We start from the raw sequence: 16,725 nt of genomic DNA on the forward strand, positions 1-16,725 counted from the left end.
ATGTCACAGATTTTGAAATTTTTTCTAGACACTTCAATAGGACAGAAAAATACATCCTGGATCTGGGCAGAGAGACAGAAGGAAAGTCAATGGCTGCCGGTAGTTAATCCTGGCTGTTCATTTCATGCTCAGGTGGCCTTATAGCGGCCCATGTTTCAAAGCCCCAACCTGACACCCTGCAGGGGAAATTAATGACTTCAATAACAGTACCACATTTTCCTGTGATGATTCCTGCATTGAAGTTTTATTGGACGAATCTTAATTTGGCTTCGATCAGAGCAGCAGAGCTTGATACCGTAGGTCTGGAAATAAATAAATGGATGAGCACACACGTGTGTGTGTGTGTGTGTGTGTGTGTGTGTGTGTGTGTGTGTGTGTGTGTGTGTGTGTGCGTGCGTGTGTGTTTGTGTGTGTGTTTGTAATGTTAACTTCTCTCCTTCCTGCAGCATCACACACTATAGTTGTGTCTTTTCAGATGAGCTCCTGTGTTCCTGTTATCTGCCGTCCAGGATGGGAGATTAGATTGATTAGATTTTTAGTGTCCATTAACCACTAAATGAATCCATTTATCTTCTGATCCAACAAGTGGTTCTTTAGATAAAGAACCACGCTTCTGCAGGTGATGACTGATGGGTTCTGCTCCATGGGACTGTACGTGGAATTCTTGTCTCCACCCTGCACCTCTGTCAAATTCCATGGGAGGTTGGACTGTGGAGGTGTCAGCAGGTTTAATGATAGGCTGCAGAAAACCTCCTCTCATTTGTGAGGTGCTGCTGCCAGGATAATCCCACCAGAGCTGAGTTTGTGTGCCAGAAGCAGAGGGAGGAAGGCAGGCATATGATTGTTTCTGTTGACTCAAGGGTCTACATGGGCGTGTGCGAGGCTCTTCGTTGACAGATGGGATTTAATTAAAACGGCCACCCAACCATACGCACGCACACAACTGACAGACATACACAAGTCATGGTCGACCAGCCAACTGTGTAAAATAACAACCCATCAGTGTAATTGAAATATATAAATAAATTAATGCATAAATACAGACACTGCACTGCAGGTAAATACCTCTGAGGACCAATCAAGCATTAATGTCCATGTAATCAGAATCAATCTGAATCTGACTCACTACGTATTCAGATTAAACAAACAAGATTAGTCTCAGTCCAGAATCTGACCAAAATGTCACAACTCAGTCAATAAAATGTAGACTAAGAGTGTTTGTGTAGAACTATAAGTGTCAATGATTCTTCCTTCTGACCTTTTTGGTTACAAAATGCCTTAATTTCATTATTTTATTCCAATATTCTTAATCCAATCCTCCAGTGAGTTTTGAACTGCCAGGCTGGAGGCCTAGAGGAAGACCCCAAGAGGAGGTTTATGGATGTAATGAGGGAAGACATGAAGGTAGTTGGTGTGAGAGAAGAGGATTCAAAGGACAGGGCTAGATGGAGGAAATTGATTCGCTGTGGCGACCCCTGAAGGGAAAAGCCGAAAGGAAAAGAAGATTCTTAATCCAATCCTCCAAACCTCACCATCAAAGATTGAGTTCGGGACCAGAGAATTGGACAGGGGTGAAGTTATAGTGACTACAGTAATTCCATTTAAAGTAAATAAATAAGAGTTACACAACACTGAGTTTGATTAGGCATCCACTAAATAAAATAGGAGGTACGCACACCAGAACATGAATTCATCATGTTGATCATTTAATGCACAGATTTAAAAAATGTTAAAAAAGATTTTTTTTTTAAAAAGAGCAGGGTGAATCCATGGATGTTGATTTATTCAGGTTTAATTACATCATCCTTCGTCACATTATGTTCTTTATTCTGTTTATTTCTGCTTGCATGTCTTACTTATTGAGGACCGAGTTGGATCCAGAGAAAGAGGCATTTTTTGAAATGGGGACTGGTCTTCACCTTGTGACATGAAGGTCATGACTCTTGTCCCGGGGTCAGGTCACAACTAGAACCAGAGGTTGTACATTAATGAGCATTCTCATTAGTCTTATGAACAAATGTGTGTAAATGAGTTTGTGGTTGCTATTGTGCTGCCAGGATACGCCTGCTTCCTGTGCAACTTCCTGTTTTGTCTATTCTCATCTGATTGGATGGTTCTATTCTGGTTGATTGTGTTAAATGAAGGCACTCAGGATAGTAGTCTTCTATGCTGTGAACATTGAATTAAATGAACTTGGATAAACTCCAGAGTTTAAAGTCACTTAAATAACTTTGAATGGACAATGTGATGGTGTCATGTCACATGTGCAATACTAATAAACTTTAACTAATCAACTGAACAATAATGCTGCAGGTATCTTGGCACAACTTCAGTCACTCAAATAGTGAGATACAAGCATAAGCATAAGCACAACCAGAAATCAGCGAGTCACAGAAGAAGGTCTGCTCTTGTTGTTTTAACATGATAATCTGCACTCATCGTCAACCGTCAAATGGGAGACAGATAGTACGCAAAACCATTCCAGATGGTTAATAAAGTTAATACTGGGACACATTACTGCATGGAAATAACAAATGTATCACAACAAAGATGCTTAAACTCTTCTCAGAAGAATGGAATGAATTATGAATGCCATTAAAATTCAGGCTTCTGTGTCACCCTCTTTGAGACAGTAACTAACAGTCAGTCAACATTAAGTTGCATGTGAATCATGGGTGATCACAAACCAGTTCGCTGCTATCAGGGAAAAAGAAGGGCAGTAAATCAAAGATGTCATTCATGGATCCTTTCACACTAACAACTCTAATTGTTTTTTCAAGTCACTACACCCTTTCTAACTATGCAGAATCTCAAGGCGTAGGATCCCAGGAGATAGCACATGACTGTTTTCTTCAATGCTGCTCTGCCTTTCCAAGCCATAATTTGAAATTTTGCATCACCATCATCCCTTGCTCTTTTTAGTTGTGTTGACTTTTCAAAAGAATAAAATATTATGAACTCTTGGTGACTAGTGATGTAAGATTTGATGGATGATGGGTGAGTTTGCTTGGAACTACTACTTGGTTTGACAAGTTCATACCACAAACCAGACACATATGGAGAGAACATGACCATGAATCCCAGCTAACAATGAGATTACAGGACAGGACGCTGTCATCATCCCATTGCTGCTCTCATCTTTTCTACCACGATTAATGGATTACCGCTGGATGAGGGTTCAGAATCAGATACAGAGAAAGCAGTACAGGCAATGGTGATTGTCTGCATTTTAATCATAAATTTGTTTATTGGAATTGTAATTAATTTCTGCATGATTTACATTTGAATTTAAAAGCTACACCCCTGCTACACGTCTGACAAAGTCAGAAGGCACCTCCTGGTGCTGCAACACACTACGACAGAGAAACGAAGCACTAACACTCATTATACTCATTATAAGCCCATGCCAGGGTGACAACCCAGTGGGTAAACCTTCATTATATGCAATACTAAAGATCAAGATACAGTACGTATAAATAGATTTGGTTTTGATTTGAAAGTGAAAATCCATTTAATTTAGGTCCTGATAGATTTCTCCTTAATAATAGAAGGTCTAACTTTTGTCTGATGAACAGCACAGCACCTGAAACACAAAAAGCCACCAATAAATAAAAAGAACTACATGTTGGTTTGATTCTGACCAATAGTACGTCTACATTTCTACATTACTGAACACACTGTCTTCTGGGGCCGATGATGTTCAGCTTTCTGTTTCTTTCTTCTGTTTATCTTTAACGCTCACTGGGGCTTCTTCTATTTTCTCCCAAAATGTCTCATTTGATAAATGTAGGTCCCAACCATGGAGACAAACCCATTGAGTTTCCTGTGATTAAGTAAATAAAATGAGAACCACTGTGTGTTTTATTTGTTTCTGTGAAACAGCAGGACTCATTTGTGTTTACAAAAAACTTTTGGATAATCTTTAAAACAGTGTAACAAGAATAAACAGTTCCTAATGACGCTCTTACCAGGGAAGTGAACTTAAAGTGGAGTGGATTACAGTATATTACAAGTGTGTGTGTGTGTGTGTGTGTGTGTGTGTGTGTGTGCGCGCGCGTGTGCGTGCGTGTGTGTGTGTGCGTGCATGTGCACGTGCGTGCATGCGTTTGTGTGTGTGTGAGTGTGTGTGTGTGAGTGTGTGTGTGTGTGTGTGCACTGCAACTTGTTTGAAAAACGTGTTATTATAAAGGTGAAAAACAACTCATCTGCTTTAAATATCATATATCCTAAGTAATGACACAATATATTTTCATTGTGTTATTCTTTCCCATCATCCATCATCTCGATCAGTCACTAAAGCAATAGTTAATGTTTATGCTGAAGGACTTTTATGGGTCCTTTAAATGTGAAACCTCAGGAGTAATGTCAAAAATAAATAAGCTAAACAAGCTCTCTGTGCTTGAGTTCCGAAAGAATTATCCTCATGGTTCCACATAAAGTCCATTACAAGACAGAAATGCTTACCAAACACTTTACTTAAATCACTAAATCACAAGAATAAAATAAAATGATGTAAAAGAAAAGATCTGTTAAACTGATCAATTTCTGATCAATTCCTCCATATTTTTTCTTTGTGTCCACTGTGTCTGGACAAAGTGTGTAGGAATACACGTCACCATTGTAATATTGCAAATTTTACTGTTTACCTTTGTGTTTATGGTATGAAAAATCCAATCACAGATCAGAGAGACCTTCATTACTCAACAAACCTGTCAGGTTCATTCCACAGGTAAAAAGCTGAGCAACAGGAGATGCATCATGATGGGGAATAATGGGGTGAGAGTAATCACTTCTTCAAACACAAGACTGTGTAAAAGATATTGCATCATGGTCACTTCATCTAACCATTAAACTGGCAACTGCATCCTGCTTTCATTTCCTTTCACACAGCAGCAACTTATCTGTATTGCTTTCTTATTTGATTTATTCTGCAGTTTTCTTCAGGGTTCACTTAAGTTCATCTAATTGTCTTCAAAACTCCATTACTAAAACAGCAGAGAGCTTTCAACATGGTGAGTCTGTGAGGGGAATGGAGGATGGGTGAGAGGCACAAAAAGTAAGGAGTAGAAGTCAACTTAATTCATAAAACATTCTCATCTTACCTTTTAATGCCCACATTTATCCTTGATATTAAAGTCTCTCTGACCCAGAGTTCTGTATCTGCACACTACGGAGAGAAGGAATCATGCTTTTCCAGCAGAAACACCACATTGCCCTTTACAACCCCAGACTCTTTTTTCAGAAAACCAAAAGCACTGCATGAAAAAACTCCCCTATTAGTTTTAGGAGGGTGTCTTAAGCAAAGGGGCCACAGCAAAAAGCTGAACCTCCCTCAGATTATTCTGAAGGTGTTTTTCCTTTGGACTAGAATCAATAGTCTGAGACACAAAATCTAGTAAAAACACAAAGTTGGATTAAAAAAAGACAAATCACAGTTATAAAAAATGATTTCATCTGAAAGGCTAAAGCAGTCATTATACAGGTTATAGATGACACAAACAAACACCATAAAGACAGGCAGGTGACGGAGGAGTAACAGGAGGTGCCATAAGAAAGAAACTAGAGGGTACGAGAGGAGCACATACCTCTCTATCAGTAGATCAAACACCTAGCCAGTCAGGGACAGAGTACAGTAATCCCTCACGCATTCGCGCATCAACACGTGTGACTTCACCTCATCACGGATTTTTAGTAGGTAGTCATGTGATACCTTACACACATTCTATTGGCTGACGGCATCCGAAGTGTGATAGGTTCCGTGAGTCTCGGAAGGCAGCGAGCGCACTTCCGTGAGACAAAAGTGCTTTAAAGGGACAGGAAAGTCAAAATGAACCTGGAGTATTATTTGAAGTACCTGATTAAACAAAGGTTTTGGTGGCATTAGTATTTTTTTATGATCAATGTGGACCTTGGACAAACAAAATACATCATAAGTTACGATGCACTCTCTCACAGTGGAAGTGACGCATTCGTAGACATCAGGGTGAATTCATATCATCGTCATTATATAAATATACAGCTAGTGATAACATAACAAGCCAACATTATTACATTTATTTATCACAAAATCATCTGAAATCATGGAAACATCATCAGACTCCTGTCTAATTATCATACCCTCTAATTATGTTATAACTGCATTACAACTGCAAACTATACAATCCTTTATATGATACCAATCATACCAACCTGTCTATCACTTTTGATATTGTTTACTTTTTGCGAGGGCCATAATAGCGTGATAATCTGGTCATTAAAACATTTATACAATACCTCCAGTAACTCCACACATGAATTAATTACACACTAAAGCTTGGATATTCAGAATAAATACTATGGGTTATCTGAAAATGATTTTACCTTCAAAATCATTTCAAAATCATCCGGGTTAAACTGCTCATGACAGATTCTTAGATGTTTGGTCATTTTGACCCTGTTTATCCTTGCTTTCCATTGCTCTACAAGCTTTCCAGAAGGTATTCTGAAGAAAGAAAGGTTCCTATCTTTGTGTCTAACTCCTATGGTGTTGGTACAACCATTCACCTCAAAGATAACCATGACTTTATCAGATGTATCGGTTCATTGATCGTACTGTTTCATAATGGCTGCCCTGACTGATGAAGCGACGGGTGTCACCGATGGCGCGTGACCCCATGTGACGGTGCTGCTGCAGCGCAGATTTTAACATTTCCTGACACCAGGGATGATGCCAGACATCTGTAAAAAAAAAATTTTCTAAATGATAAACAAAATATACAGTATATTACTTTAAAATGAGTTTACTGTCCCTTTAAACAGTCGATAAGACTGTGTGAAAAGGTAATACTGATAGAAGGTGGTTTAATATCAGTATGGGGAGGGTTCATAAACATTAAAATTAACGTAAATAATAAGATAAATAGTTTGTAGCTATATTGCGGAATTTGTTATTCACGTGTGGTTCCTGGAATACATTAACCGCAAGGAATGAGGGAGCTCTGTATAGCAGATCATGGCATCACCAGTAGTAGGATTTTTTTTTTTTTAAAAGTCCCATTTTCTGGATCAATGATGCACACACACAGACACACACGCACGCACCTCCTCTTGGCCTGTAGGCCATCAGCCGTATTGTTTCATCTGCCCTCAGAAATGTATCCCAGTGCTAAATTACAGAGACCTCTGCTGCTATATTCTACAGAGGGCCTTAAAAGTTTAACAATACCTGATACCTTCTGCCATTTGAAGAAAAAAAAAAAGCTTGACAAACAACCCTTTACTTCCACAATATGTGACTGCTTGCAGTTTCTCGTTCAGCACATCCACAACAAGGAAGGATTCAGACCAGAAACACACCTGTGCGAAAATAGCTGTGCTTGTGTGTGTGTGTGTGTGTGTGTGTGTGTGTGTGTGTGTGTGTGTGTGTGTGTGTGTGTGTGTGTGTGTGTGTGTGTGTGTGTGTGTGTGTGTGTGTGTGTGTGTGTGTGTGTCTTGAAGAGCCACCCTTGCCAGAAATATCTACAAACACTAGAACATGGAGGAAAAAAAATCAATCAATCAATTAATCCATCAATCAATCAATCAACCTTTACTTATATACCACTTAATCACAGATATTTCGAAGCCCTTTAACAGACAGACAAAACCAACAGAACTAAATATGATGAAGTGATTCTGTAGCCTGTAGAGTGAAGACGAGGAGGTGATGAAGTAACACAGGAGCTGCAGAGACTGAACAGCGAGGTTCCTCTGTGTCTCCTGCTTGTTTGTGTTTAGCATTGTTAACATCTTTGTGTACTGATCTCTTTTCTCAATCTGACATATCTTAGTGAAAGCATTGTGTTTCATGGCGCTGGCTTGGTGACTAGAAGGAGGAATGTATCTCACACACACACACACACACACACACACACACACACACACACACACACACACACACACACACGAACACAGAGCTGACAGCTTCCCCGACAGATCACATAATCCAGCACACCTTGGCTAGTACACACATTATCAGCAAAACGCTGCTTGTCTCAGGTTACGTCGATACCATATGTAAGTCAGTATAGTCACTCATGTATGTTTGAACAGTACCTCCATTTAAATCACAAACCCACTGAAGGAACTCGGAGGAAAGACCCTACATACTAAAATCCCTCAATCAGCTAGATGTGACAGAGCCTGAAAAGCCAAAAACAACCATCTCAAATGGGACGTATTCCGACTTCTGATGTAAAATCTATTCATCCGTGTGATGCGTTCAGTACTGCGTCACTGAAATATACTTCTGGTACATGTGAATAGATGTTCCAAAAATAACTGATAGCACGTTTTGTGTTGTACATGTTTTATATTGTATGTTTTACATTAAGTCTCTTGCAACGTCTGTACTTTTAATCAAGGAAAGTTTCCTTTAAGAGGCAATTAAACTAAATCTCATCTCATGTTCTTGTAATTTAGCAGTACATTTGTGAGACTGCTCACATTTTGCTTTGAAATTCACAAGCATGCGAATCTCTCCTGTGCATTTGTTTCGCTTCGCAGTCAGTGGCAGACGATGACAACAGCGCTGTGTACACGTGTACATGGAAAGACCTAACCACAAAGGCCAATATGACTGTTCTCACTTGTATGTAGCACAGATTATATAGTTATTAGCCAAATGGGACACTTGCAATGGCTGATGACAAATTAGATCAACCCAGGTATTAACAACTGAACATGAAGTAACGGGAAATCAAGTCCTAGCACTGGATCTGAACCAACATGACATCAAGCTCATTTCACAAATGACCAGAATCCATGGATTTGTATTAAGGAGTCGTGTTTTGTTATTAGCTCACAGGAACGTACGATAATGTGGTGTCGTGGGAGTGGATCCTCCAGTCAGACTCGATGTTAGCGTCGCTCTGCCCCTTAATCATAGTGATTACTTAACCACAGAGGCTCCTGAGTGCTGCTTATCAGAACTCCTCTGGAGAGCAATTACACCATCACTGCACTCTCCTACACATTCTCCTCTCCTCTGATGCTCCTTATTTTATCCTCCAGTCCCCACCTCCATCTGTCATCCATTCATCCACTTCCTCTCCTTTGTGCTTAGCTCAGCTGTCTGTTAGCATCTTTTAAAAATTCATTGTCTCTAAACTTCATATTGGAGTTTCTCTCCTTGAACTCCCATCTGATTGTCTGTTCTCCTGGGCTTGATGGTTTGTTTGGGGGTTTTTTGCTTTTTTTTTACTGATCCAATTTTCCCAATACAAAAGATTTTTAGAATTGAAATCTAATTCTAAAATGAAACCTAATCTGGTAATGGAAAGTAAAAAAAACATTAGATCAATGAAAAAAGCTTAATTCTTTTTTTTAGAAAACATGTTGCTTAAACGACCATTTGAACACTTTTAGCAGTTATGAATCATATCGCATTCGGACTTAAATCCTCGATCATCACTGCTTGTTGTTTGGAGACTTGACTGAAGCTGCATAACTGTTCCACAAACTTCACCAACATGTGAAATGCATTGTTTTAAACACCTAACACCACTCTCTGCTTCCTGAGGGAGGACAGAGAACTCTGTCTGGGTTTGGGCTGAGAAGGAGAAGGAGACGGTTCAGTGTGTGTGTGTGTGTGTGATTGGTTGAAGTGTGGTAAAAGAAACTGGCGGGTAAGTAAAGCCGGGGCTCTTAGCTTCACCACAGTCATCCTCCCTCCTTCAAGGTCGGAGCTGAAACAGCACAGATTATCTTTCCTCAGAGGTCACAAGTAGTTCAGTACGAGGGACGGCAGAGGTGTGGTGAGAAAGAGGAGAGGATGGCTATTGGGGAGAAAGTTAATAGTGACTTTAAAGCCTGGCTTCAGAACTCCGTGCTACTGATCACATTAGATCACAGCAGAGACATGAAACAAGGGGATGGAAATGGACATAAAGTAAGAAAAATCAAACGGCGTGTAGAAAACAATAGGACAATTTAACTTGAAGGTTGGAAGAAAGACAGAGGGAAAAACAAGAAAAAGAATGAAAAGCACAAATAGTAAAACACCATCCATCCATCCATCCATCCATCCATCCATCCATCCATCCATCCATCTATATCCTTCATTCTATAACGGATATTATTGGTGTTAGATGACTAGAACTCTTTGGACAAACATGACTGAAAACTAAATCAGCATTTTAGAAATATACAATCTGACAGATCTATATCTAGACAACACTCAGTGACAAGGAAAAGAGTTTTGTACTGCAGTCACTCATCAAATCAACACAGACATTAATTAAGAGGCTGTAACTGAACATCATAAGCCAGACATGAGGGGAATCTGTCTAATTCTAATTCAGATTTCTAATTCAGCTAACTCTAAGGCTGGAAACTGTTTGCTCACAGTAAAGAGTGAATGGTGTTCATTCATTCATTCATTCATTCATTCATTCATGTATCACATGAAAATCAATTCCCAAAGTAGAAGGAGAGGTAACTCGTGACAATAAATATGAAACCAGAATAAAACTGCAATCATTTATTTAAACCTCTGTGGTTTTTATGCTGCACTTCTCTTTTCTTCTGATATCCGCATTAAGAAAGGAAGACTCTCCCCAGGAAATAATCCGGTACAGACATGTCGCTTTATAAACTTTATTCTCACATCCATGTCTTTTTAATCACAGCTCCTGAATGTGAATGCAGCACAACTTCATTGCAGGAGTCCACAGGAGCTGCTCAGCTGTAACACCTGATCAGCCCCCAAACCTGCAGCCGCCTCGTTTGTTTCTGACAGAAAGATTCATATAGAACCGCTTTGGTAAATAAAAAAGAAAAAAGAAATCTGGATCCACATTAAATTCTAATCAACTGATACTGGAGCCAAACACAAAGTTCTCTATTTTCAGCAATCTGTGCTCAGTTTTTGAAATATCTCACTGATTCAAAAACTGAAAGTTCCTCCCACACACTGATCTACTAACAGTTTTCAGAAGTGATGAAAAGGCAGATTTCAGCTTGACACAGGCAGCGAATCAAATAATGAACTGACACAAGTAGTTTCCTTTAACCTACAAATGAAGCCTTTCTCATGATAAATCAAATGATCAGTTTCTTCAGAGGTGAAGTTGCTCCTCATCTAAATCTTATCTGCACTAAGTCAGACAGACAGAACGGCTCAGTCACACAAGTTTTCTCTCTCATGATTTATTAATTATCTGCAGTCAAAATCCCCCAAAGAGTATCAGCTGAAAGAAAACAGTTCAAAGTGAAGGAAAGAACATGGTTTGGACGAACACCTCGACGTGATCTCAAGGCGTCAGTCTGAGGACTTCTTCCTCTGCGTGAAGAACGCGGTGACAGGAGGCTGCGTTCAGGCGCGACGCGTTACTCACCTTCAGGTTCCGGCGTCCGTGCTTCACCTCAGCGGGTATCCTTCCACGGAAAAAGTCGGTCCGTTTTAACCTCGATAAGCGTTTAATGGTGGTGGTGGGGGGGGGGACGGTGCTGAGGAGTTTCAGCGCCTCCAGATCGCCGGACAGCCCCACAGGAGAGGAGCGGAGCGGCATCAGCGGCGCGCTGGGACTCTGAAGGAGGGCTGGGACTCCGAGGCGCACTGACTCTCTCTCTCTCTCTCTCTCTCTCTCTCTCTCTCTCTCTCTCTCTCTCTCTCTCTCTCTCTCTCTCTCTCTCTCTCTCTCTCTCTCTCTCTCTCTCTCTCTCTCTCTCTCTCTCTCTCTCTCTCTCTCTCTCTCTCTCTCTTATATGAAAAGTAAAACAAGAAGTGGTGAAAGACAAATACATGATTGTTGAAGGGATGATTGTGGGGAACGGATAATTATTTTTTTTTCCCCTTAATTTTGTCTGTTTTTTTAGTTTGATAAATGTTTAAAACGTTACAGGTTTCTTTGTTCAGAAAACGCACAGTACTATTGAAAATCTTCTTTACGTGAATCTCTTTTGGATTTTGTGTCAACGTGATTATTTTGTTAATTTGACCTTAATAAACGTGATGTTAAAAATCAAAATCAAATCTCTCTCTCTCTCTCTTTCTCTCTCTCTCTCAGTAGAAAATATCCTCATTAAATTAATAATAAAGTAAAAATAAAGTCATAGAAAGTAGCCTCATTAGTCCCTTGACTCTCATCATTAATCCCTTGAAATTAATTTAACAAAGCTAAGGAAACTCAAACAAGCATTCCCACTTAAGAGCATTCTCTCCACAACCTTCCTTTTTTTTTGTTTGTTTTTTTGATGGGATGGGATTTCATGTTTTTGTTTTCTCACTCTTGGTTCTGTTTTCAGCACCAGACTGATTAGGTTGAACACATCTCCATGACATTTGTAGTGTGACGATGTGTCTCAGAGCGGAATAAAACCCATCACATTTTGATGTGGAAACCTTTCTTTTTCCAACAATGTGAGATGAAATGACTTCCAACAACTCAATTTCTAAGGGAGTCAAGCCTGGATCTGGTTTAAAAAGAATCTGTCATATTCAGGACATTGTTATCTATAACTGTCTCTGGTGCGTATCCAGATGACAAACTGGATCCAACAGATTCCACTATATTGATTTACTTAAAGGGTCAGCTGAGCATTAGCAGATGTGTGCCATCTGGTTGGTGTACAGTATGTGTGTCTGTGATGGTATGTTAAAGGTCAGCGGTGGAAGGTCTGACCTCTACCAGTGAAACAAGTGGGACTGTAAAGCTCATGTAAGCCCAGCAGACTGGTAATGATGTCATCGGTGTTGCTTGTCGCTAACAGGTAGGAGCCAAAATACACCGAAAAACCACAAGAGCTTGTGTGGGTTTAAGATAGTATTGTGAGATCACATGCAGGACATGAAGAAATTGTGATTAGAATAAGCGTTTCACCTGCTAATGGCTAGCACTAATGGACTTCTGGATCCTGATGAAAAATTAAGTTAATATTGATCAATCCCAATAGTTCATTTACAGTAAAGACAAGGTAAAGGTGCCTTGGTTCTGATTAAGTCATCCATTTTATTATAAGCCTCTTGTCTTTCTTAGTATTATGGAAATAAATAAAAAATAAAGTATAAATGTGAGGAACAAAGTCATTAAACATTTGTGACTAATGTAATACGTATCAAAGTCCTCTTCGTTCTTTATAGATATGAACTACAAACAACCTTGCGATATCATGGCATGTGTATAAATAGTACAACACTTGTAAGGACATTTTGTGTGTTTATTATCAGCTCTGGCTGCGTTATCTGGGCAGCACATGAAGCTCTGGCGGCAGGCTGCTCTCCAGCTCATCTGGAATCTGGAGGTGGGAGATGATGGTGTTGTTTCTGTGGAGTAACACAAGCTCATATGAATGATTTGGTTTGCCTCACAATGGTTATGAGCAAGAGGTGGGGTACACCGTGGATGAGACACCAGTTTGTTCCAGGGCCACACAAAAGACGAGATAGACAAAGAATGATGCACATTTGGACAATTTTGGATGAACTAAGCTGCAGGCTCTTGGAGGTGGGAGAAAGCCATAGAACCAGAGAGAACCCAAACAGACATCAGGAGAACACACAAAAACCAGATAGAAAGGAATCAAGCCCAGAACCTTCTTGCTGTGAAGCAACAACTCTACTAACCATGTGTTTAACTTAATATTTTAGATGTTAAAAAAACCTTTTATGTGTTACTGTTAAAACATATGCTTGGAGGAACGTGCTGAAAGAAAACAGAATCTTGTTTAATAAACCCTATTCTGCTTATTTCTGCTATATTAGTCAGCACGGATAGGTTGAGTTCTTTTTGTGTACTGCAGACATGCTCTTTGTTCATGTACATCCTTGAGCTGCTGCTTTTTATTGGCTTGATTTGTCCACACAAACACTACAAGATAAAGCCAAAATACCCAACAAAAATATCAGGAAAACTGAGAAAACTGTTTAAATATTGTGTTACGGCCCCAGGGCCTTTATCCTTCCTGGACACTGTTTGCTCTGTCTTCCAGGTCCTCAACTGTGTAGAGTTAACAATAAGTAACAGGGAACACCTGGCCAGTGTTCCCAGGCTACATAACCCTGAATGCCCATTCAACAGGCGCGCATCACCTCCAGTAGCAGACATTTAGGATTGCAGAGGTGGTTGCTGCAGGTTGGTGTCCTGTGATTCCTGACTAATGCTTAAATTTGCGTTAACTTTTGGAGCCACCCAGTGTACATCTCCCTTATTTTTTGTGGTCTACAAAAAATGTCTTTGGGGAGGAAAATAAATGACTAACATCTGCATTCACATCAGTGAGGACGGAAGGACATAAATCTGAAATGCAAGAATTCGAGATTAAAGAACTCTAAACAGCTCTCAAGAGTCTATAATCATTGATTACTTCATACAACTGCACTTACTGTGTTTGCATTGATGTTATTGTACACTCAATGCTGACTATTCTAAATACAGCTGACGTTGCACAACTGCCTTAAAAATGATATTTTATCTATTACTTAATTACAATCCTTATTGTTTGATATTCATTGCGGACAACAAAGTAATAACTTTACTGTACAGAGAGACAATTTTTCTTACTGTACATTAGATGTTAAATCTTTTTGAACAAAGTATCTTTTGAACTCAAAATTTTCCAGACAGTATTCCTGTAGAAACTGAACAAAACTTCTTCAATGGTGTCTGTGTGTGTTTTCATGTTCCACCAAATCTTTCATGTGCATTCCTTGGGTCTCATCACACACTGTCTCATGCAGTGTGTGTGTGTGACATTTTATTAAACAGTATGCTGAAGCAGCACATGTTCAAATGTATTCACACCCAACATCCTGTGCTGACTCTGTTGAGACAGGTGTTCTCAGAGACAGAATTGGCACCATGTAGAGATAAAAGATGAAGCTTTTGTTTCAATCCTGGGGCACACATGGAATTTAAAATTATTTTCAGGACAAGTAAAGACACTAACTGTGAGGCAGGTGAGCGTTGAACAATAATCTGAAAGACTTTGGCAAAGAATGTCATCTATTCAGTGAAACATCTGAAAACACCAAAAAGGGTTAGGGATAGGTTGGCATAACATTTTTACAGATAGTTAGAAAAACAATGAATTCAATGGATTTTTGATGGGTATTCAGTAGCAGGGATGACACAAATAGTCATAGGTATGTTAAAAATCATACAATTAATATAAGGAGACTGTAATGAACAATAAGGTGGTAGGCAGCAGACACCACAAATAAAACGGGATGCTAAACAGATCCAGAGTCACAAGTCAAGGCCTCTAGGAGATAAGGTGCAAAAAGCAACTGGCATATTTCACTAGGGATGAGTGGAAATTCCAGTAGTTTCTTAAGAGACTAGTCTGCGGTCTAAGACGGGAAAACAGGAAGTGAATCTCTATGAGTATAAATACCTGTACTAGAGGGCTTAAATGATAACAGAAAACAGGTGAAGAGAAAAACTGTTGGGAAAGGAAATATTACCAGGAATATTGACAGGCTGAAGGCAAGCATGTAAAGGCAAGCATGTAAAACGGCTAAACTGAGATGAGGAACGTGGTCAAGATTGACATTGTTTAACATTGCAGTTTACTGGATGCAAACTAATAACGTAAAATCTTTAAAAATTTTGGTCTAAATAATGTAAATCTGATTTTTTTTTTTATGCATCCTTTTCTGAATAAAAGGTAGCGGTTGATGTTTGTGTTACATGTGCGAAAATTTACATTTCTAAAGCCTCTTTTTGGTTTCTTTTGAGGCAGATGTCTGTTGACAAAGTCAAAGAAGGATTATTTAGTTTAACGTTCATCTTTCTCAGAAATGAGACAAATGCACTGATGGTTGTTCTTGGTGGAGGCTACAAGCATTTAAGTCATCTTTTGCCATAGAAGGTCTCAGCTACCTAAAGAATGTCCCATATGTGTATTTAACTACTCAAACGTGAGGTCATTGTGTAAATAACCTATAGACCTCTGTTCAGTTTGAGGATATGTTTAGTCAAGGAATAGTGAAAACATTCAATCAAAAGTCTCTACTTTGTTATGGACTCACCGTAAGTGGTTAACTGCTCATTCACATCCTTGAAATGTGCATTGTTGAATCCTTGCATCTAGGTTTGATCATCTCCAAATTCTAATTACAATATTTTCACTTTAACTGCGTTTTGGTGTGTTTATTCACATTTGTTCAGAATGACGATCTTCCAACACTACACTCAAAGCTGCTAATGTAGAATGTGTTCCCTCGAGGTTAAGTTTCCAGATGGGAACTGCTCCTGCATCTGTTTCCACAGCCTGCCATGTGTGGTTGAAGACATGTGCTCTTTTACCATGAGATGCTTTTGTAACAGCAGCCATCAGAGACCTATTGTACATAAAGCCATTCTCATGCTGTTTCTTTCCACTCCGTAGGACAACCGGCAAGCAAACCAGCAACGCCCCATATTTGAACACGCTGCTCAACAGGCCATCAGCAGTAGCTCCGACACCCTGGTGGTAAAGAGAATAGACTGTTAGACACAATCCGCAGTCTTGACCTTCTCCTAGAGCGCTTCCTCTCCTCCACTCCCTCTTTCTGGCTTCTTATTCATTCCCCTTAGCTATCTCCAGCTCTGTTTGCTTTTCCTGCTCTGTTACTTACACCAAGCAGTTTAAAATCTGGTTCCTGAAGTGAGGCTGAATGTTCCATCTCTTGAATTATAATTCTGTGCACAGTTTATCTAGCTAACAAGATTAATTTCCTATTTACTGGTAAAAAAAAAAATAAATAAATGAAAAAAGGCAGACTTT

General features: G+C 39.5%; 1 protein-coding gene across 3 annotated transcripts in view; it reads right to left on the bottom strand.

The window, feature by feature from the left end:
- gpr4 (G protein-coupled receptor 4) overlaps nt 1–11,517 on the bottom strand; it is a 41,341-nt gene extending 29,824 nt beyond the window's left edge. For all 3 annotated transcript variants that reach the window (XR_011035568.1, XR_011035567.1, XM_068317362.1), the window contains exon 1: nt 11,355–11,517. The gene's annotated coding sequence lies outside the window, so the exon portion shown is untranslated. The remainder of the gene's footprint in view (nt 1–11,354) is intronic.
- Between the last annotated feature and the right edge of the window lie 5,208 nt (nt 11,518–16,725).

This window comes from Antennarius striatus, chromosome 6 (assembly GCF_040054535.1).
Source record: "Antennarius striatus isolate MH-2024 chromosome 6, ASM4005453v1, whole genome shotgun sequence".
NCBI lineage: Eukaryota > Metazoa > Chordata > Actinopteri > Lophiiformes > Antennariidae > Antennarius > Antennarius striatus.